This window comes from Panthera leo, chromosome B2, assembly GCF_018350215.1.
Source record: "Panthera leo isolate Ple1 chromosome B2, P.leo_Ple1_pat1.1, whole genome shotgun sequence".
Lineage (NCBI taxonomy): Eukaryota > Metazoa > Chordata > Mammalia > Carnivora > Felidae > Panthera > Panthera leo.
In genome coordinates this window covers 131,434,107-131,457,685 of record NC_056683.1, presented here as the reverse complement: position 1 = coordinate 131,457,685, position 23,579 = coordinate 131,434,107, and the positions used below count along the sequence as shown (strand labels likewise).

Below are 23,579 nucleotides of genomic sequence, written 5' to 3'. Positions count from 1 at the left end.
AGGCCACGGAGCCGGCTCGCGAACGCCGGGGTCGGGGCGCGCAGGCGCGGGGGTAGTGGTCTGGGGGCGCGGCTCTGGCCGGGGGTTAAACCTCCTTCCAGCCTCTGCCCCCAGAGGGTTTAACACCTGGAGTTCCCGCCTGCGATTTCTCTCTTGCGGCCGCTTGGGAAAGGGAATGAATGGCAGATTGACTCTGAACTTGGCAAAGGACTTATAACGCTTTAGTATTTAAATGAAGGAGTGGGTCTGAAGAAGACCGAGGATCTGTAAAACAATCTTATTTAAGCCTTCAGCTACCAGAGGCTGTGACATAAACCCCAGGAATTGATTGAGAAGTAATAGGTAGTTTTGAGGGCTTTTATTTAAAGAACAAAGATAGGAAGCTTTGCCTTGCTGTGTTTATAAAAGCGAGGGAAGCCCCCCACCCGTAATATTTAGAAACACCTGGAGCCGACAATGCTCTGGCAGCGTCCTGAAATAAACTAAAGAAGCTGTTCACTCTGCTATAATCTGACATCTTTGAAAAATGTTTTTCAGAGGTGGAGGCGTCTTAAAATTTAGACATCAAGGTGGGAGTAAAACCTTTACTAAAATAGCTATTGAAAAAAGCATGGATATGTCTTTAAACAAGTTTTATGGCCTGCCAGCATATGGCTTGTATGTTCACCCAACTAGAGAGTCCTTTCAATATGTCTCCAGCTTGAGGAAAGAGGAAATCCTCTATTTATTGCCATAAGTGCAGCATATTGTTCCATACATACATATCGCCATAGATTTTTACAGGTTCCTCCTTCTCTAACTCTCTTAGGTTCCCACTGACATTAGAAATAGAATTGTGGTGCTAAAACTCATAGGCGGCAAATGGCTTAAAGTTAAAAATGGTCACAGCTAAAAGCAGGAAAATGGCTCGAATCCAGTGCTTCTCAAACTTGAGTGTTAAGAGTTTGTTAAGACAAATGGCTATGCCTACCCCCAGAGGGGTTCTGGTCCCCCAGAACTGGGGTGCAGTCAGCTAATTTGCATTCGAACAAGTTCCCGGGTGATGCTGACGCCTTAAGTGTAGGAGCACAGTGGTTTAGATCAGTGCATGCCTCTCAAACTTAAAAGTGCATATGAATCATCTAGGATCTTAGGAAAGCTGATTCTGATTGAGTACATGTGGGGTGGGGGCCGAGATTCAGAATTTCAAATAAGTTCCCAGGTGATGTGAATGGTTTGAGTGGACCACACTTTGGTTAGCAGGGTTTAGATGAGAATTTAGTCGTTAGCACATTTGCTCTGCATTCCTGAAGTTATAGACTACATGTAATCCCCGACATTTGTATGTTGAAATCCTAACCCCCAAAATAATGATGTTAGGAGGTGGACCGAAGGTGATTTGGTCATGCAGGTAGAGCTCTCATGAATGAGATCAGTGCCCTTATGAAAGGGGCTTCAGAAAGCTCTCTCCCCTTCCACCCAGTGAGGACACAGAAAGAAAACACAGGCCTGTAACCCAGGAAGTGGATTTCACCGGAAACTGAATCTGCTGACACCTTGAACTTGGACTTCTCAGATTCCAGAACGGTGAGAAATGTTTGTTGTTTAAGCCACTCACTCTAGGTTAATGTTGCAGTAATTATGATAGTAATTTGTTGTATCAGCCCAGACTAAGACATCTAGGGAGCTGGCTAGTGAGCTTACTCAGACATTCTGGCTTAATCTTTCAGAAGGAGAGCCCAGGAAGCTATATTTAAAAACAAACAAACAAACAAAATGAGATGAGCGTGGCATGCACTTGACTTGCAGAACTACTGACTTAAAAATAATACCAGGTAATGTAAATAAGTGCTGAATAACATCCGCTCATGCAACCCCAAACTGGAAAAGGCTGAGAGTTGGGTTGGGCAAATGGAGAAGTCTTCAGAATCCTGGGCTGGTATTTCAGTGTGGAAGCAAGTGTTTTTCATCTATCAAATGAAAAGAAAATAATACGAGTAATCTGAGACTTGTGACTGAGTAAATGACTCTTTAACATTTCCATTTGCTACACAGAGGAATGGCCTGCTTGGAAAATCCCCCAGTGATGCTTTCACACATTCATCGAACCTTTCATACTTACTACGCTCTTTTATCTGGAATATGTTCCAAACCATTACCTCATCCAAGACTCTCCCAGGTAAACTCCTCCTCATCATTCAAATGCTGGGTCAGCGGATTACCTGCTCTTTTCACTCCGAATTTCCCTGGCAGATTTACACATTCGTTTATTTAGAAATGCTTTTTATATAGAAAGCTTATGATCGTGCCAAGAAATGTTCTAGATACTCCAAGTACAACAGTGAGTAGAATGGACAAGATTCTTACTCTCAAGGACTTTATATTGTAGTGGAAGCTAGGTAGAATATTAAAAAGCAATCAAATGAGATAATTTCAGATAGATGCAGATTTTACAAAGAAAACTAGAGAAAAATGCCATGTAGTGAGTGATCATTGAATGAAGAATAAAAGCTAATCAGCAGGACTGTTCTAAAGGAAATATTGAAAGTAGATATCAAGTGTCATTTGTTTCCCCCACACAAATAACCAACTGATGCAGAAATATTCACCTCCTTGGTCTTAATTCAAGTGCTCCTATGAGAATGGGTCTGTTCTGGGTTCCCGGGTGGCTCAGTGGGTTAAGCATCTGACTCTTGGTTTGGGTTCAGCTCATGATCTCACAGTTTGTGAGTTCTAGCCCCACGTGTGGCTCTGTGCTGACATCACGGAGCCTGCTTGGGATCCTCTCTCTCCCTCTCACTCTCTGCCCTTCCTCTGCCCTCTCTCTCTCAAAATAAACAAATAAACATTAAAAAGAAAAGAAAGAAAAGGTCTGTTTTCACTCTATCCTTCCACCAGTCTATGTGTCTATACTTGGACCCATTCTTATGTGTGTTAACTACTATAGCTTTATTATAAATCTTTTCAGGCAAGTCAAATCCTCTCATTTTGTAATTCTTTTTCAAGTTTGCTATAGCCATTCTTGTTCCTTTACATTTCCAGATAAATCTTAGCATTGACGTCTCAGTTTTCACAAACACACCTGCTGAGACTTTTATTGGAATTACATTGAATTCATAGATTAATTTAAGAAGAATTGAAAATACTCAGTCTTCAAAAATATTGATGTGGTATATCTAGCATTAATGTATGTCTTAATATCTTACAATAATATGTCAAGTTCTTGAATTGTTTATAGTTGATTTATAACAATGAAAATAAAACATTTGTGGAGAATGAATTTAGCTTCAATGACTATGATAATTCTAAAAATTAACTTACAGAGTTGGCATTTTTTTTTTAATTTCTTTTAATGTTTTTATTTATTTTTGCGACAGAGAGAGACAGAGCATGAACAGGGGAGGGACAGAGAGAGAGGGAGACACAGAATCGGAAGCAGGCTCCAGGCTCTGAGCTGTCAGCACAGAGCCCGATGCGGGGCTTGAACCCACAGACTGTGAGATCATGACCTGAGCCGAAGTCGGATGCTTAACCGACTGAGCCACCCAGGCGTCCCACAGAGTTGGCATTTTTTTAATGTATAGAAACATATTGTTTTTTTCTGACTTTCCAACTCTTATATATTTTATTCCTTTTTCATATTTCAATTCACAGGCTAGGGCTTCCAATATGATTTTGAATAAAAATGGAGATAGTAGGCAACCCAGTTTTTGAGAGAAAGTTTTCAGCATATCCCCATTAATTTAGTTTAATGGGCTTTTTGCTTTAGAATAGTATTAGATTTACAAAAAAGTTCAACGATAGTACAGAGAGTTCCTATATACCTCATATCTGGTTTCCCTTGTTGCAAATATATTAGTTATGGTACGCTTGCCACAATTAATGAACCAACATTTATACAACTAATAAAGTCCCTGCTTTATTCAGATGTCCTAGTTTTGACCTAATGCCCTTTTTCTGTTCTGGGATACCAGCCAGGGTACCACATTGCACGTAGCCTTCTTTAGCTTTGACAGTTTCTCAGACTTTCCATGTTTCTAATGGCCTCGATTGACAATTTTGAGGAGTCCTGGCTAGGTATTTTGTCGACTGTGCCTCAGTTGGGCTTCTCTGACATGTTCCTCATGATAACAGTTATGGGTCTGGGGAGGAAGACCACAGAGAAGTGCCACTCTCATGTCACGTCAAGGGTATATACAATCAACGTGTCAACGCTGTCGATGTTGATCTAGACCACTTGGCTGAGGTAACATGTCAAATTTCTCCAATCTAAGGCTGTTTGTTCCCCACCCCCTCCCTTTCCATAGTGTTCTTTTTGGAATGAAATCACTGTGAACAGCCAGCACTTAGGGAGTGGGGAGTTCCGTGCCACAGCCTTTAGGGTACAATCGCTACATAAATCCTTTGGAATTCTTCTACATGGTAGATTTCTCTCTTCTCTCTCATTTATTGATTCAGTCATTTCTTTTTTTTTTTTTTAACGTTTATTTATTTTTGAGACGGAGACAGAGCGCGAGTGGGAGAGGAGCATAGAGAGAGGGAGACAGAATCTGAAACAGGTTCTGGGCTCTGAGCTGTCAGCACAAAGCCCGATGCTGGGCTCGAACCCACGAACCATGAGATCACGACCTGAGCCGAAGTCAGATGCTCAACCGACTGAGCCGCAGTGCCCTTATTCAATTATTTCTTTATATCAGTTTATCTGGATTGGTATTAGGATAATTCTGAATTTATAGGAAGGGATAGGAAGTGTTCCTTCTGCTGCTATTTTCTGTAAAAGATTGTGAAGACCTTGCATTATTTTTTCTTTAAACATTTAGTGGAATTCACCAGTGAAATTACATAGGTCTGGTGCTCTATTTTTTGGAAGTTTATGAACTATTGATTCAATTTCTTTAATAGATAGACATATATTCAAGTTATCCAATTATCCCTGTGAGGGTTGGTATAAGGAAATGGTCCATTTAATTTAAGCTATCAAATTTGTAGCCATAAAGTTGTTTATAATATTCTTTTCTTATTCTTTTCACGGGCTCTGTAGTGATAGTGATGACTCCTTTTTCATTTTGCATATTAGCCATTTGTCTACTTTTTCCTTGGTTAATGAGGCTCTATGTATGGATTTTGTTGTTTGTTCGTTTTAAGAAAACAACTTGGTTTTATTAACTTTTCCCCTTTGATTTCATTGTTTTCCACTATAATTTTTATTATTAAGTTTTTCTATTTACCTTAGGCTTCATTTACTTTACCTAGCTTGCTGAGGTAGAAGATTAGGTTTTATTTTTTTTTTATTATTATTTTTTTATTTTTTTAATATATGAAATTTATTGTCAAATTGGTTTCCATACAACACCCAGTGCTCATCCCAAAAGGTGCCCTCCTCAATACCCATCACCCACCCTCTCCTCCCTCCCACCCCCCCATCAACCCTCAGTTTGTTCTCAGTCTTTAAGAGTCTCTTATGCTTTGGCTCTCTCCCACTCTAACCTCTTTTTTTTTTTTCCCTTGCCCTCCCCCATGGGTTTCTGTTAAGTTTCTCAGGATCCACATCAGAGTGAAAACATATGGTATCTGTCTTTCTCTGTATGACTTATTTCACTTAGCATAACCTCTCCAGTTCCATCCACGTTGCTACAAAGGGCCATATTTCATTCTTTCTCATTGCCATGTAGTATTCCCTTGTGTATATAAACCACAATTTCTTTATCCATTCATCAGTTGATGGACATTTAGGCTCTTTCCATAATTTGGCTATTGTCGGGAGTGTTACTATAAACATTGGGGTACAAGTGCCCCTATGCATCAGTACTCCTGTATCCCTTGGGTAAATTCCTAGCAGTGCTACTGCTGGGTCATAGGGTAGGTCTATTTTTAATTTTTTGAGGAACCTCCACACTGTTTTCCAGAGCGGCTGCACCAGTTTGCATTTCCACCAACAGTGCAAGAGGGTTCCCGTTTCTCCACATCCTCGCCAGCATCTATAGTCTCCTGATTTGTTCATTTTGGCCACTCTGACTGGCGTGAGGTGATATCTGAGTGTGGTTTTGATTTGTGTTTCCCTGATGAGGAGCGACGTTGAGCATCTTTTCATGTGCCTGTTGGCCATCCAGATGTCTTCTCTAGAGAAGTGTCTCTTCATGTTTTCTGCCCATTTTTATTCTGCCCATTTCTTCACTGGATTATTTGTTTTTCGGGTGTGGAGTTTGGTGAGCTCTTTATAGATTTTGGATACTAGCCCTTTGTCTGATATGTCATTTGCAAATATCTTTTCCCATTCCGTTGGTTGCCTTTTAGTTTTGTTGATTGTTTCCTTTGTTGTGCAGAAGCTTTTTAAGAAGATTAGGTTTTAGAACTTTCTTCTTTTCAAACATGAATTTAGTGCTATACATTTACTTCTAAGCCCGCCTTTCATTGCATTCCATAGTTTGATAAACTGGAGTTTCTTTAATTTAGTTCAAAGTAAATTTTAAGTTTATCTTGATACTCCTTTGACCCATGTATTATTAGAAATTATGTTAATTTCCAAATATTTTGGGATTTCCCAGCTATCTTTATGTTACTGGTTTCTAGTTTAATCCTACTGTAGTCCGAGGACGTAACTGAGTGATTTCTATTCAATATGGCAGCCACTGGCCACATGTAGCAACTTATATTTCAATTAATTAAAGTTAAAGTTTGAAAGTATTCCCTCAGTCACTAGCTATACTTCCAGGGCTCAACAGCCACGTGTGTTTAATGGCTATGGTAACGGTTTGACGTAGATAAAGATCATTTCTATCACTGCAGCAATTCCCCCCCCTTTTACAGAGATAAAGTTAACATATAACATTGTGGCATCTGAGCCTCCAGTTAAAACAAAAATAGGCAAAAAAAAAAAAAACAAAACCATATAACATTGTGTAGGTTTAAGATATATGACGTGCTGAGCTGATAAACTTATATATTGAAAAAGGATTACTTCTGTAGCATTAGGAAACATCTCCATCACTTCACATAATTACCATTTCTTTTTCTGTGGTGAGAACATTTAGGATTTACTCTCTTAGCAACTTGCAAGTATATAATACAGAATTGTTAATGATAGTCATCATGCAGTGCATTAGATCCCCAGGACTTATTCTTCTTATAGCTGGGAGTTTATACTTTTGAGTTTATACCTTTATACTCCCTCATAACTACTATTCTACTCTGTTTCTAGGAGTTTGGCTTTTTTAGAATTCACATATAAACGATACCAAGCAGTATTTGTCTTTTCCTGCCTGACTTATTTCACTTAACATAATGCCCCCAAGATCCAACCATATTGTCGCAAATGGCAAGATTTCCTTCTTTCTCATGGCTGAATGTGTGTGTGTGTGTGTGTGTGTGTGTGTGTGTGCGTGCGTGTGACATTATCTTTATCCAAACATCCATTGATGGACACTTAGATTATGTCCACATTTTGGCTATTCTGAATAATACTACAATAAATGTAGGTATTTCTTTTCATTTCCTTTAGAAATATTCCCTGAAACGGAATTGCTAGATCATATGGTAGTTCTATTTCAGACAATACCATTATAGAACATGACAAAAGAGGATATCTTTATGATTTCAGGATGTTAGGATTTTTTAAACAATAACAAAACTGACAGTTATAAAGGAAATTATGCTAAGTTAAACTACATAACACTTAAATTTTTCTCTTAATTAAGCCAGTAAGAGAGTAAAACGTAAGTTAACAGAGTAGGGAAATATATTTACTACACAATAAAAACAAAAAACTCAAATTGGAAATATGTAAATAATTTATAAAACTCATTAAGAACATACATATGACAAAATAGAAGAATGGGAGAACAAGACTTGTAAAGATACTTCATAAAAACAGGCTCCAAATAGGGGTGCCTGGGTGGCTCGATTGGGTGAGTTTCTCACTCTTGATTTCTGCTCAGGTCATGATCTCACAGTTTGTGAGATTGAGCCCTGCATCTGGCTCTGTGCTGATAGCGAGGGGCCTGCTTGGGATTCTTGCTCTCCCTCTCTCTGCCTCTCCCCTTCCCCTGCCCCTTCATGTGCTGCTCATGCTTTCTTTCTCTTTCAAAATAAATAAACAAAAACAAAGAGGATCCAAATAGCCAACAAACATATGCAAATGTGATCAGTCTCATCAGTCAGCAGGGAAGTGATCATTTAGACCACAAATCAATCTTTTCACACTTCATAGATTGGCTCAAATTAAAAAGTGTCGGGGCACCTGGGTGGCTCAGTCAGTTAAGCATCCAACTTCAGCTCAGGTCATGATCTCATGGTTCATGGGTTCAAGCCCCGCATCAGGCTCTTTGCTGACAGCTTGGAGCCTGGAGCCTGCTTCCGATTCTGTGTCTTCCTCTCTCTGCTCCTCCCCTGCTTGTTCTCTCTCTCTCTCTCTCTCTCTCTCTCTCTCTCTCTCTCTCTGTCTCTCTCAAAAATAAATAAACATTTAAAAAAAAGCGCTGATAGTACCAATTGTTGGCAAAACTATAGAGGCCCCAGAGCTCACATGTATTGCAGTTGGGAGTGAAAACTTGTACAACTATATGGAGAAGTTTTTTGCTTGTTTTTTTTTTTAAGTCCATTTATTTATTTTTGAGAGAGAGAGAGAAAGCAAGCAGGGCAGAGAGAGAGAGAGAGAGAAAGAGAAAGAGAAAGAGAAAGAGAAAGAGAAAGAGAAAGAGAAAGAGAAAGAGAAAGGGAAAGAGAGAGGGGATCCCCAGCAAACTCCACCTTGTGAGTGCACAGTGCAATTCAGGGCTCAAACTCAGGGACCAGGAGATCATGACCTAAGCCCAAATCAAGAGTCACTGAACCGACTGAGCCATCCAGGCACCTCCATATGGAGAACTTTCATCTGCTGAAGTAAAGGTACACATTTCTACTCCTAGGTACGCACTTGTGTGCACTGAAAAAACATGCAATAAGTTTTCTGATATCATCCTATGTTAAGCAACAACAGATTAGAGAAATACATTTTTGTGTAGTTATGCAATGAACGATGCAGCAGCAGTGAAAATGATCACCTATCAATCTGTTCTGCAGCATGGACTGACCTCACAGACAGGTTGAGGAAAGGAAACCAGACTCAATCTAGTTCGTGTGGTCTGGTTCCACTTCTATAAAATAGTAAGACTAAACAATAAGATTAGCATTCAGCATAGTGTTTATTATTTGGCGAAAAGAAAGGGTGGAGTATTTAGAAGGAACATTCTAGGTTTTGGCAGTGTTTGATTTTTTAAAATCTAGAATCTAAATCCTAGATGATAGCTGTGGTGGAATTGTTTAGTGATAATTCATCCAATTCTACACTTTTCACTTGTGTAATTTTTTCTTTGTAAATCAAAACACTATTGAAAGTTTATTTAAAAAAATTAATGTGTTTTTTTAAAGAAGCTTATATACGAATGACCAAATGAGATATATGAAAAGCTTCTAAATCAAGAAATAATAGCAGTGAAAAAAATACAAAATAAAATAACAAGATAATATTTCACAATCATCACACTGGTCAAAACTATTATAGTGTGACTAAGTTAAATGCTGGTAGTAATGTGAAGAAATAATCCTTCTTCTAACTGATGATGAGAATGTAAAAATCCTAGAACATTTGTAGAACATTTTGGCAATATCTGGTAAAGCTCTATGTGTACTCATTAGATGTATTAGAAGAGTTCTCTGAAGAAACAGACTCAGTAGGATGTGCATGTGTTATAGGGGCCCACGGCAGGCTGCCCCAAGATGGGCCGCTTTGGCATGAAGATGATTTTGAGTTAAGAAGCAATCAAAACCCAGGAGTTTCAGGAAAAATTCTTTGCCTTTCCCACAATAGCTTAAAAAGAATTTAGATAGAGGACCTGCTCCAAAAAGAGCACTATCACCATAGATAACTACATTATCCTATGAACTAGGTATGGTAGACAGGGAGGGACCTAGCAAGGTCGGTTTTGTTCAAGTTCTGTCTGTCCCATTGTTTCTGAGGGACCCAGTGAACATTTGTTTAACAAGCATTTATTTTTTCATCTTCCTGTGAGTTGCATTCCTTCCCTTTGAAGTTCCAGACCCCTGCCCCACTCTCCTTCATTCAGAATGACATATATATCTCATTTTGCCTGACTGTCTTTGACGGTCTTTGGAATTTCCAGATCTTCGTGGATTCCCCATACATACAAGAGCGAACTTGATTTTCTAATGTCTCATGTCAATTTGATTCTTAGTCTGGCTAGAAGGAACCTGAAGGGGACAGGAAATGTTTGCTTTCTGACAGTGTTTACATAAATATAAAGACACACATATCTCTAATCTCTAATTTGTAGATCTAAAGAGGAATTCCTTTATTTTAAAGAGATGTCTTATACAATGATTATAAACACTAGCAAGTCAGAAATATGCAGGGTAGGCTAGCAGGATAGAGACCAGGAAAGAATTAAGGGTTGCTGCTCAACTCTGAAGGCCAGCTGCTGATGGCAAGTAGGGCTCTTTCTTAAGGTTTTCAACTGCTTGGATGAGGCTCAACTACCTTATGGAGAGTAATCTGCTTTGCTCAAAGTCTACTGACTTCAATGTCCATCTCATCCAAAAAAATACCTTCACAGCAGCATCCGGATATCCGGGTATCGTATCCTAGACGAGCTGACTCATAAAATTAACCATCACACCTATAGGGTGCCTGGTGGATCAGTCAGTTGGGCATCTGACTCTTGATCTCAGGATCTTGAGTTCAAGTCCCGTGTTGGGCTCTGCGCTGGGTGTGAAGCCTACCTACCTACCTAAGTACACACATACATACATAAAAAATTAACCTATCACACCTAATAACCCAACATCAGTGCTAAAAACATAAAACAAAACCCAATCTTTTACAAATATTCACAAGGAGTCATGGGCAAAAATATTGCATCATTCAGTGTAATCGGAAAGGCAGGAACAAGAAGAATGAGTAAATAAGCTATGATTTATTAATTTTTTGTAACATTTTTAAAGTATATTTATTTTGAAAGAGAGAGAGGAAGCGAGAGAGGGAGAGAGTGAATCCCAAGCAGGCTCTGCACTGACAGCAGTGCTCCAACTCAGGAACCATGAGATCATGACCTGAGCTAAAACCAAGAGTTGGGTGATCAACACACTGAGCCACTCAGGCACCCCAGCTATGATTTATTTAGATAGTGGGATAACATACAGGAGATAAAGGTAAGCGAAATACTACATGGATATGTAGAGATAGCTTAAAAATACAAGGTTGAGTGAAAAAACTAGGTTTCAAAATTATTTTTATGGGTACGGAGAACAATTTGCAGTTGCCTTTGGTTTCCCTCTTACTTTGTGAGCTTCTTTTCCTTCCTCTCACCTCCCCTTTCTCCTCCCAGTGTTTCCTTTACTTCCCAAATAAGCTACTTACATTTGAAACATTATCTTTGAGTCAGCTTCTGAGGAAATCCAAACAAAGGCATGCAGTACATATAATTCAAACATGCAGTAAAAAAATACTGCATGCGTACAAAGGTACTTTATGGAAACTTCAATCCTTCAAAGGGATCTTGTGTTTTACTATAAAAGTAATGTCTCATTTCACTTTTTCTGCCTTATGTTTCTGCTTTATGTCCTCCAAGCTCTCAAAAAGACCTATAAAATCTCTAGTAAGATTGTCACGTATGTTAGGTAAACTATTAGGCTGTTGGCTGTATTATTTTCCATGAAGCTATTCCTCCTAAAGCCTTTCATTGTCTTTCTCTAATTGGGACTGAAATCTTGGGCTGGCTGCACAGCTGCTGTTCTAGAACTTTCTCTTGCCATAATTCTGAATTTTTTTCTTCTAATATGTTGGAGCTCTCACTTCTTTGATCTCAAGTCTACCTCATCTTATTCTCATATTCTTTAATAACTTTCTGGAAAAAAGATTTTGAAAGTAAATAATTTTGAGTGCTTACATGACTGAAAATACTATTACTTTACCCTCATATTTGATTTAATGTTTGAATAGTTCCATGATTCTAGCTTAGAATCTTTACCTTCTCAATTTTAATTTCAAAAGCATTTGTTTATTGAGTTTTTGCTTTCAGTATTACCTTATTAAGACCAATTCCATGTGGTTGACTGTTTTTCATATGTAGCCTATTTATTTTGTCTGGAAGTTTTAATCCTTCTCTTTATCCGTGATATTCTGAAATTTCATCAGATCTTCCTTGGTGTAGATCTGTTTGTATTCATTGGGCTCTTTTATTTTATTTTTTAAAAAAATTTAAATGTTTATTATTTATTTTTGAGAGAGAGACAGAGTGCAAATGGGGGAGGGGCAGAGAGAGGGAGCACAGAATCTAATGCAGATTCCAGGCTCTCAGCTGTCAGAGCAGAGCCTGATGCAGAGCTTGAACTCACAAACTGTGAGATCATGACCTGAGCCCAAGTCCCACGCTTAACCGATTGAGCCAGCCAGGCGTCCCCATTGGGCTCTTTGAATATAGAAATTTATGTCATTCAATCCTGGGAATTTTTCATGTATTGTTTCTTTCCTATGTTCTCCCCTAAAATGTTTTTGGTTCTCTCTTTGTGAAATATCTATTATCTGGCTGTTTAAACTCTTGGATTGAGTCCTGTTTGTTTGTTTTGACTTTTATATTTTTGTCTTATATTATTTTAGTTATTACTGCAATAATGCTGTGTAATAAAATTCTCTAGAGCTCAGTGTCACAAAAAAGCATTTATTTGTTTGTTTGTTTGTTTATTGCTCACTGGTCTCTAGTTGACTGGGGCTCTGCAAGGTTTGGCTAGAGTCACTTGGGCTTGGCAGATCAGGGTTATTTGCCATGTGTATTTCTCATCTTCCTTGGACCAGTGGCTTCTCAACAGGCAGATGTTCAAGAAGCCAAATAGAAACTCGTGTGCCACTTAAGACTTTCGTTTAGAAACAGCACACTGTCCCTTCTACGTACATCTTTCGGCCTTGTGGTTCTAACTCAACATCAGTAGAGTGGGAGAATATCCTCTACTCTGTGGGGGAAAGGAGGAGATATTTTCTGAAAAATAATCCAACTTCTCACACTTATATTTCATTTTTTAGTGAGGTTATTCTTCCTCAATGATTTCCTATTGATTTTTTTGCAATTATATATGTTACCTCCAAGAATTCTTCTGGTTCTTTATTCTTTTTTTCTAATAGCACCATTTTTTTTCTAATAGCACCATTTTATTTTAAACAAAAAAATATTTTCTCATACCTGCCTGAAAAATTGATCTTTTTTTTTCTCTATTTTTCTCCCAATTTTTTTCTAAATTTTCTACATTTCTCTTGGAGTGTTTTTAATCTTTATTATGTCTCTGGCTTACATACTGGAGGCTATATTTCAATGTCTCCTGATATTTCATTGATTCAAGAGTGAGACACCATCATTAGTGGAATTCTTTGAGCATGAATAGGGATTATTGACTGGTGAGTTTCACCATTGGATGATTAGATGGGAGACCCAGCTACTACTTTGTTGACCCTCTCCAACTCAGCGTCTGCAGTGCTTTTCTCTTTGGTTGCTCACATTTTCCAGAAAATAATTTCTCAGTCTCCTTTCTGAGAGCTATAAGCCTCATTGCTAGTTAGAGAGCACAGAAGTCTCCATGTTCAGCCTGCAGATGTTCACCCACCCACCTCGTCACTTTGCCCTTCGTTACACCATGCTTGGTATCCCCTTCCATGTAATTCCTCCTGATAGCAAACCCTATGGATTCTATAGGCAGGTGAATGGTAACATGTTGTACAGACTTGCAGAGAGGATCTCATCAAGTAACTGAACTTTGAAGTGATATTAAACTAACTTTAAACTGCTCAGAGTTTACCTCATTGCCCTCAAAAGAATCTTTACCTGCAGGCTCCTAAGTCTTTCCAGGTCTACCTTCTACATTGCATAGTTTCTCATAAGCATCTCTCTTACAAGTGCCTAGATTTCTGCATTCTCAGCTCTGTTATGTCAATTACCACTTCTGGTATGCTTTCCATTTTCAAAATATTTGTAACCATTTCTCATTTCCTCTTGTCTCCTTTTTCAGTCTATTTGATTTGGGTTTTTTTAACTTTTTTTTTTTTAATGTTTGTTTACCTTTGAGACAGGGAGACAGAGCGTGAGTAGGAGAGGGCCAGAGAGATAGAGGGAGATGCAGAATCCAAAGCAGACTCTAGACTCTGAGCTGTCATCACAGAGCCTGACACAGGGCTCAAACTAAGGAACCATGAGATCATGACCTGAGCCAAAGTCACATGCTTAACTGACTGAGCCACCCAGGCACCACTTAGCTTTTAAATTCATCTGTTGTCATGTTACTGGACTTTTAGGAGCAAATGGAGGTAAATACATGCATTCAATATGCCATGTTTAACCAGAATTCAAACTAAATTGTGTCTCAACCCTGTTTAAAAATCATGAGTGTTTCTGGGGCGCCTGGGTGGCTCAGTCGGTTGAGTGTCCGACTTCAGCTCAGGTCATGATCTCGCGGTTTGTGAGTTCAATCCCCAAGTCCGGCTGTGTGCTGACAGCTCGGAGCCTGGTGCCTGCTTCAGATTCTGTGTCTCGCTCTCTCTCTGCCCCTCTCCTGCTCACGCTCTGTCTCCCTCTGTCTCAAAAATAAAACATTTAAAAAAATCATGAGTGTTTCCACACGAAGTTCAGTTTGTAAGATGACATTTGTTGCTTCTCAACATCTCGACTTCCACTCATACTGTCTCTTTTAGTCATTGCTGAAATCCATCCTTTTTTCCTAAGATGCCATGTTCTCTTTTTTCTTGGGGCACTTACTCTGAATTCCCCTTCCCCTTCGTCTCCCTTCCTTTGTCTCGTTCCTAACAGCCTTCAGCTCTCAACTTAAACCACACTTCCTCTTTTCCCTTCTCCCAGTCTAGGAAGGAAGCCCCTTATTTCCTCTGCAATAGCATCCTGTGTTACCCCACTCACTTTGGCACTGCATTATAATGTACATTTAGTACTTTGTGTCTCATTCTGCATTATAAAGTCTAATCAGGGACTTGGGCTTGGTCACTCTAAGAACATCAACATTCAATATCTATGTAGCAGGTACTCATTAAAAATTTGATGAATGAATATCGATTGAGCACTAGACTCTAATCAAAGATCTGAGCTCACATCCTAGTTTCTTCCATTGACTAACTCTGTGATCTTTGAATAGATAAAGAGCATATCTAGCACGGTTAGGTCAATTTCTGCCTCTGCCGTTTCTTATGTGACCTCAGGAGATCATCAACTCTCCAATCTCCATTTTTGCAGCTCTAAATGGAGCTCAAATATATGCCCTGCTGTCCGCACAAAGTGATATATAGATAATATTCATAAATATGCAGTTCATTTTATCAATGCATAAAATATGCTAAAAATCAATCATGCTTTAAGTGGCTATTGAGTAGCTCGTACTGTGGTCCCTGGCAAGTCCTTTGCTATGCATGTCGAAGTGGATTTTCTGTGTGTCTTCCTGATTAAATTATCAGCCTCTCATTTTTCTTAAGTGTCTATAGTAACATGATATGATTGAGATCAAAAGCACAAAGTGCCCCATTATCAATATAATCTTAAGTAATTAAAAATGTATTAATTTTTAAAGTATCAGACAATTAAATTTCCCAATATTTTTCCATAGGTTATGTATTCCTACTTAACCATTATAATTTTAATTCCATGTTTCATTTTTATATAATTTTCAACAGTTGATGCAGAACAGCTTGGCAAAACATAAATGAAATTCTAGCCAATTTTGACAATTCTCTTCGTGGCCTTCTGTTTTCACATTGTGCAGGATAATCTAATATTCATGAGATCAAAGAGCCAAATACAATGATAACATCTTAGTTTGTAGGAGATTGTATTTTGTGTGGCAGACTTAGTGTGGAGGTCCCACTATTGTGTGGGAGCAGGATATACTTTTAACTATTTCTTCACGGAGCCAATTGACACCATCTTCCAGAAAATGTACAGTAATCAATTTTATGACTAATTCCTATATTGAATTGAAAATCCTCTTTGAATCCACCAAAGGCCATTTTTTAAAGTAAATTTATCTGCTTTTTTTATCTGCAGTACGATTTTCATGTCTAAACTAGTCATTGCAATGTTGATTTGATTGCCCGGAAACGTTAAAAGGAAATAAAAAAGAGAGAAAGAACACTTAACAAATACCTCTTTTCTCAGAGCCATTTAAGAACATCATTTGTGAAGATATATTTACAAATCTTAATGTTTCAAACAAAACCCAAATGTCTTCGTGGGATTGTCTTCATGGTTTGATGGAGATCTTGTTGGAGATAGGACATTTCAACATAGATTATGTCATATTTCTAAACTGTTGAATGTATCTGTTTTGAATATATTTTGAAATGTTCAGTTGGTGCCCCTCAAAGAATGGTAACTTCTTGTTTAGTTCATGTATGTAACACTCTGAGGAAATTGTGTGCAGATACTAGTTCAGAGTCACTACAGACAATGTAAATGTACTTTATTTGAACACTTGCTCTGTAGTAAATATTATTTTGAGTCCTATACATCTATCAACACCTTTAACTGAACATCTCCATAATATGGGTACTTTTACTATTCGTATTTTACAGATGAAGGAATGGGCCTCAGATGTCACAGATAAGAGGTGGTAGGTCCCAGACACAAAGCCGGACAACTGGTTCCAGAGTCCATACTCTTCACTCTGCATTGCTGCCTATTCCAGAACTCAGCAGTTAGTAGCTTCAAGAGCAAGTAGACTATTCGCTATCATCCAGGTATAATAATTTGTCGATTGGAACTGTTTGGCCTCAAGAGGGCAAGCTTTGCAAATTCAATCCGGCTGAATTGACAGAAAAAGTCCTGGAATTCAAGACTAATTTGCCTAGGAGTTTCCTTGAAGCAAAGGCCATGAAGTCTCAGTCAGCAATGTGTTGTCCAATGTATATGGTTATGGCATTTTGAGTCAGTTAGAATATCAAGAAGGTTTCAAGATTTGCTACATATTAATTAAATACGTGTTAGTGATTGAAGGATGATCTATCAACAAAACGACTTAGTCAAAATTTCCAGACTCTGGCCCTTTGAAAACAAAACCGTGAGGCCAGACCCAGCATAGTTGTCATAATTACATAGAGATACTCTGAAAAGCAAGATACTGGGTCAATCATTTCCTTTTCCCATCTCCCACCAATTCTACATTAACGTATTTATTGATTCCATCTTAGGAATTGTTCGGGTTAAATATGAAATGTCAATGCAACCAATACTGTTTTTACTTTCATTAGTGTGGTGGTCAAGTAAGTCTAAGTTAAACTTTATTAACAAAAACCCTCAAACTGCCGTGTCTTAACCTAGAACACGTTTATTTTTTGCTCATGTGGAATCCTATGTGGATCTGGGCGAGGCTCTAGGCAGCTGCCCACCACATGATGATTGGGATCCATGCTGCTTCCATGTGGTGGGGTCATCGCCATATAAACTTCTGCATCTGAAATCGCTACACCAGAGCAAGAGAAGACTGAACAGTCTTGCACCAGCTATGAAACGCTTAACCCTGAAGTGACACACGTATCTTCTGTTTACGGGGCATTGGTGAGTGCTAGTCATGAAAGCCTGTCTACATCCACAGGGTTAGAAAAGTAGAAGTCTACCATATGGCTGGAAGGAGAAGACACCAGAAATTTCTCCCATATGTTAGATTACTGTTTCTAGATTACACAGAGAATAAGCAAACACATTTATATTGTGAAAGACAAGGAGTTATTTCAATAGTTATAAGTGCATTATATAATGATCCCTATTGAAGTATAAAACGCTAAAACTGAGACAATTGTCTAGTGGCAAATATATTACGGGAAGTGTTTTGCCCATTATATGTGCTTAAGCTTGGACCAGTGTTGAACCTTGGTTTATTGACAATTTGAGGTGGAGAATTCTTTGTTGTAGGGGGCTTTTAGCATTCCTGGTCATTATCCACAAGATGCCAGTAACCAAGACCCCTCACCACCCAGATGTGATGACCGGATATGCCTCCAGACATTGCCAAATGTCCTCCAGAGGGCAAAATCACTCAAGGTTGAGAACCACTGGTTTGAAACACCCTCCCTCTAATTGTCGACCCCAAACCTTTGAGTTAACACAGTAACTTATGCTATGCGTATATACTTTGCAATCTATAAAACACATTACGTGGCTTCATCTCCATTCATACGATAATTAGAAGAGAATGGTATTGTTATATTTAACACAAGGAAACAAGTTGGAAAAGGTGAAATGCTCTGTCCATTTCAGGTGAGTAAATGGCAGGGAGACAACTCATTCTAAAACCTCTCACTCTGGACTCATAAATAGTCATAAGTCTATTGAATACCTTCTGTACGACAGGCACTGTTGTAGCTATAGAGGATACATACATAAAAGGTCCAGTTCCTGCTCTCAGGAGACTCCGAGTCTAGTGGATGAAAGAGGCAAATTAACGTAAAATTACATTGGCGGTAATTAAGTGCTGATAGAAAGGTTTCCAGCGGTTCAGAGGGAGGCACTTCACCCGCAGGAGTCTCAGGCAAGCAGTGGAGATACTGCAGAAGCAAGGAAGGAATGATAGGACGCCAGGGAACAACGAGAATGTTGAATTCCATTTCTGACTCACTGCAGAGAAAAGGAGCTGAAATAGACAGCACTCCTGAGCAGATCAAAAAGAAAGGAAAGCATGATAGTCTGAGCTGTGAAAGGGAAGAATTGTGAAAAAATGCTAATCCCCAAACCTGCAGGCAGGTGTTGTCTGAACAGTTGCCAGAGACACTAACACCCAGCACATCACAGCTGTTCTGTTTGTTGATTCAAATGAATCCCATTGAGCATTACAGAAAAGCATTAAAAATTAAAAAAAAAAAAAAAAAGCTCAAACTCTATATCTTTGAAGTATAAGAAAAGTAAATGAGCAAGAATAGGTTAAAAGAAGCGATCTCGCGTATAGATGACAGACACTATAATTTCTAGAAAGTGACCTGCTGGAAGCTCAGCGGACAGTTCATTTACCCAAGGGTTGAACTGCGGTCACTTGGAACAAACTCGTCTTGCCTTTCGAGTTGACTATGTCCTGATATTTAAATATTTCACTCAGTTTGCAGCTTGAGAAAGATTTCAAAACTGTGACGATTCATTAGCTAAGGGTGACTATCTGTCAATGCGTAATTTAACAATGTGGTCAATTACATGACGGCACACTACCTCAAGTGTACCAGACGGGCCGTGCACTTTAAACTCTCACTTGGGATCCTGGGGATTGTTATTGAGTAAAACGTGTCTTAGGTTCCTTGTTTGAAAACCAGAGAGGGTGCAAGGCTATTTTCCCACACAGGAGCATCTAGGTCCTCCGTGCTCTTTTCAGTATGAATCCGTTCACTTCTCTCTTACCCTTTACCCATATTGCTGTGTTCCTTAGGTCACCTGCCTTCACAACTAGCAAAGAGTGACTCATTCCTTTTCCTGTGCCACTATTATCTCACCATGTCAGGCTCACTTTACCCTCTGGGCAGGTCCTGCCTGCCTCTTGTTTGAAATCCCACCTCTTTTCCTGATCTTGGGCATTAAAATTAGTCCTCACTTTCTGCATTTGGCTCTTTCTGCATGGGTCACTGTTGGCAGCTCTAAGCAGGACCTTGTGTTGGTGGAGGGCAAGAATTCCTCACTCAGACTCACCCCCACCCAATCTCCCCGGGTGCTCCCTGCAAGGAAAAACTGACAGTGGGAGGGACAGCTTCTGTAAACTCGCTTTGATAAAACCTTGGCAAGAGTAAAAATTGGAGAGATCTATGGGCAGGGAGTAGTGTAAAGAGAGGTGGAGCATCATGGGAAAGAGCTCAGGGAGGAAGTTTCAGTGTCTTTGTGACTTGGGTAGGGAGGGGTGAAGGTGTGCAGTGCAGGAGGGACAGCCTCCTCTGGGCTGAATCCCCCAGAGGTTCATCCGTGCGTGCCTGGGAAGTCACTGGAAGACAGGTTCCCGCTGCATCCAGAGAAGGGAAACCCCGGGGCTACTGAAAAGGAGTCAGCGATGAAGGAGCTACAGCTTACAGACATAGGATCCGAAAAACATGCTTTTCTAAGAAGTGCAAAGTGGGAAAAGAGCACAGGAAGTGGCATCAGGAGCAGTAAAAATAATCTAGGAAAGCAAAGGGGGCTTGCTGAGCAATGGGGAGTCTGGCATAACTCTTTTAGTGTCTAAAAGGTTTATCACAGTGTCCTCGTTAGGGGCAGAGCCCAGGGCAGAGATCTCAGTTCTGCCGCGTCTAGCCATGCTATCTTGGGAAATGTACTTACATTCTCTAAGCCTCTTTAAGTCATTCCCACAGAAGTTTTGTGAGCATCTAATGAAATGAAACACATGCAATTGTGTGATGCCTGGCACGGGGGAATTTTCAGTAATTGACCAGCTCCTCCTGTCTGTCAGAATGATGGGGCGGGGGGGGTGCCGATGGCTGTGGGGTGAAGCTGGGACAGCTTGAGTAGTAGATAAAAGCCCAGACTTTGAGTTGGACAAAACTAGATTCAAGTCTAGTTTGATTTAGACCCAGACTAGATTCAGACCTGCCCCTTGCAAGCATGCTGTCTTGATCACTCTAGGTAACCTTTATGACCTTCAGTTTTCTCATCTTTAAATGAGGCTTAATAAAATATATTTCAAAGAGATAAGGACTAAAGTGAGGATTAGCCGTAATGTATTAGACACACACACACACACACACACACACACACACACACACAGTTTCTGGCATAGACTAAGTCCAATAAATTCTAGCCAATTTTATCAAGACTCCAGCAAGTATGTTGGCTTTTTGTCTTTGAGTGAGCTTTCTCAGGGTGATGATCTATGAAATAATTTATTTTCCACAAAAATTTATCATATTCTTATTACGGTCAAGGCACTAGTCTAGATGCTGAGGGAAAGGCACTTAAAAATAATAAAAAATAAGTCCTGTCTTCAAAGTGGTCACAGTCTGATGGACTGAGACATACACATATTAGTAGGCAAATGGTCCATTTGCAAAGTGGGGAGGAAAGGACTGAGCAGACATAGATATATTGGCAAGAAAATGGTCCAGTTGCAAAATGGGGAGGAAGGGGTTAATTCTTATTATAAAGACCCACAAGTCCCCAGGAAGCTGATCTTGAAGAGTGATGATTTCAAAGGCAGAGAACTGGAAGAAGGATGCCTTAGGGAGTTGGAATAACTATGCAGAAAGACTAAATATGAAAATGCTTGATGTGTTTGGAGAGGAATTTGGGGGCTGTATGTGTGTTGCAGGTTGCTATAATTATAACTTGATACTTGATTTTGGTCTTTCCTTTTTTAATGATGGAGCTATTTCTTATTCAACAAGACTTCATAGTGCCTTGTACAAGGTAAGCTTCAGTGAAATAAATTAAATTGAAGATGCTCTCTCATTAGGTTCTAATTTTCCAAATATCCTAAGGTTTATTGCTTTTTTTTTGCATGATAAGTTTATTTTGTAGAGCCATTCCAATTAATATGCTTAGGTATCTCTGCTGACAGTGTTTCAGAAATAATAATAGCATGACTTTTGAAATTTTCATAGCAATTTTCTTGGCTTTAAATAATTCATCCTTCATACTAGATTCTGTAAAACTGTGTAACAATTTAGCCACCACCACCTTTTGATTCTGGCTGATAATTATGAGGTTTCTTTCTGTCAAGTAGTAGCAACAAAGAAATGCCTCTCTGCCTCTTTGAGGGAAAGGGCTTGGAGGTGGAGGTCCAGAGGACAGGTCGCTTCCCAGCAAAAGAGGCAGCCAATCCAAAGATGCGCTGGTGCTAAACAGGAATGAGCGCAAGACTGATCAATGTCATCATCAAATGCAGCATTAAATGCACTCACCTGGATCATTCAGTTCTGACCTACATATTAATGAAGAGGAAGAGGGAGGAAGGAGACAGAAGGTGTTGCACAGGCAAGAACACTCTTCAGAATCAGACACATTGCTGGAAGAATCCAGTCATCAGATATATTTGAAGTCCGTTTAGTTTCAGTAAGAACATAAGAAAGTAAAGAAGGATTATGAGATTCAAAGGACTATTATTTCAATGTTTCTATTGCTCGTGAATTATTGTATTGCCAGATGACCTTGAATTTATCTATCTCATTCTTAGATCACCAGGTGTTTCCTCATGACTGGACCATTCCCTTGACCCCACATTCTCCTACAGCTACAACCTTGCTTCTTCCTCCCTGTTCCCCCACCCCGCCAACTCCCAAATGACAGAAGTTGTCTATACTCAATTCTTCCTTTTCTCCATTGTAGGGATAACAGTAATCTCCCCAGGACTAGTGCAGAGTCAGCCCTGAGCATTCCTCACTGGCCCCCTTGGCTGCATTTCCATAGGGGAGGAGCCCCATTATCCACACAACCTCTTGGTTTCCCCCTGCTTCTCCTCCTTCTTCTTTGGCTGCTCTCTCTTGGACTCTCTCTGTGATTCTCCATCATCCTCAAGACTGTGAGATGTGGGTGTTCCCAAAGTGTCCACCTCTGATCTGTGCTCTGAATTTCCGACTTTTATACCTGCTGCTTACTTACCACAGCCTAAAGCAGACTCTCAATCCCCAACCCACAGCATGTTCTCTCAATGTTTTCACCATCTCAACAAGTGTCATCCCCACTTTCCTATTGTTCAGGCCCCCCAATCTTGGAGCCATCCTTGATCTGTTCTTTCTCTCGCTCCCCATCTAATCCACCAGCCATTACTTTCACTCAGTGTTTTTAAAATATTTCAAATGGACCACTGTGTGTCTGGTACTGATCTAAAAGCTGTAGATACAGAGAGAATAAAGCAGACAAAAGTCCTGCGCTCGGGTCCTGGAGACTTTAAAGCAGATTGACAATCAGGGCACCTGGGTGGCTCAGTCGGTTAAGCATCTGACTTTGGTTCAGGTCGTGATCTTATGGTTCGTGAGTTCAAGCCCCGTGTTGGGCACAGCACAGAGCCTGGAGCCTCCTTTGGATTCTGTGTCTCCCTCTCTCTCTCTGCCCGTCCCCCACTTGTTCTCTTATTCTCTCTCTCTCTCTCAAAAATAAACATTAAAAGATATTAAAAAAACAGATCGACAATCAAGTCACCTTTCATCTCCTACATATCACAGCTGTTACCACTAGAGACAATGCCACCCACCTCTCCCCAGGTTGTGCAGGAGCTGAGGCTTCCACTCTGCACCCCTATAGTCTCTTCTGTCCACATCAGCCAGAGTGATCATTTTTTTAAAAATGTTTATTTATTTCTTTTGAGAGAGAATGCAAGTGGAGGAGAGGGGCAGAAGGGAGGGAAAAAGAGAATCCCAAGCAGGTAGAGCCTGATGTGGGGCTCAAGGGGCTCGATCTCACAACCGTGGGATCATGACCTGAGCCCAAATCAAGAGTCGGATGCTCAACCGACTGAGCCGTCCAGGCACCCCCAGAGTGATCATTTTAAAACATAACTCAGACCACACCTTTTCCCTGCACATAACCCTCCGATGGTCTCAACTCACTGTGAGCGAAATCCAGAGTCTGTAACCAAACCTACAAGGCTCTCTATGGTCTGGGCCCTGCTAT

General features: G+C 39.8%; 1 long non-coding RNA gene across 3 annotated transcripts in view; it reads left to right on the top strand.

Moving 5' to 3' along the window:
* The first annotated feature begins 3 nt into the window (after nt 1–3).
* Nucleotides 4–23,579, top strand: part of LOC122220470 — a 42,209-nt gene continuing 18,633 nt past the window's right edge. The window contains exons 1-5 of one of the 3 annotated variants that reach the window (XR_006202867.1): nt 4–569; nt 1,463–1,566; nt 1,710–1,814; nt 2,035–2,158; nt 16,586–17,567. This is a non-coding gene — a long non-coding RNA (uncharacterized LOC122220470). Of the gene's footprint in view, nt 570–1,462; nt 1,567–1,709; nt 1,815–2,034; nt 2,159–16,585; nt 18,944–23,579 lie in introns of those variants that run through there. The other 2 variants (XR_006202866.1, XR_006202868.1) reach the window with 2 other exon arrangements.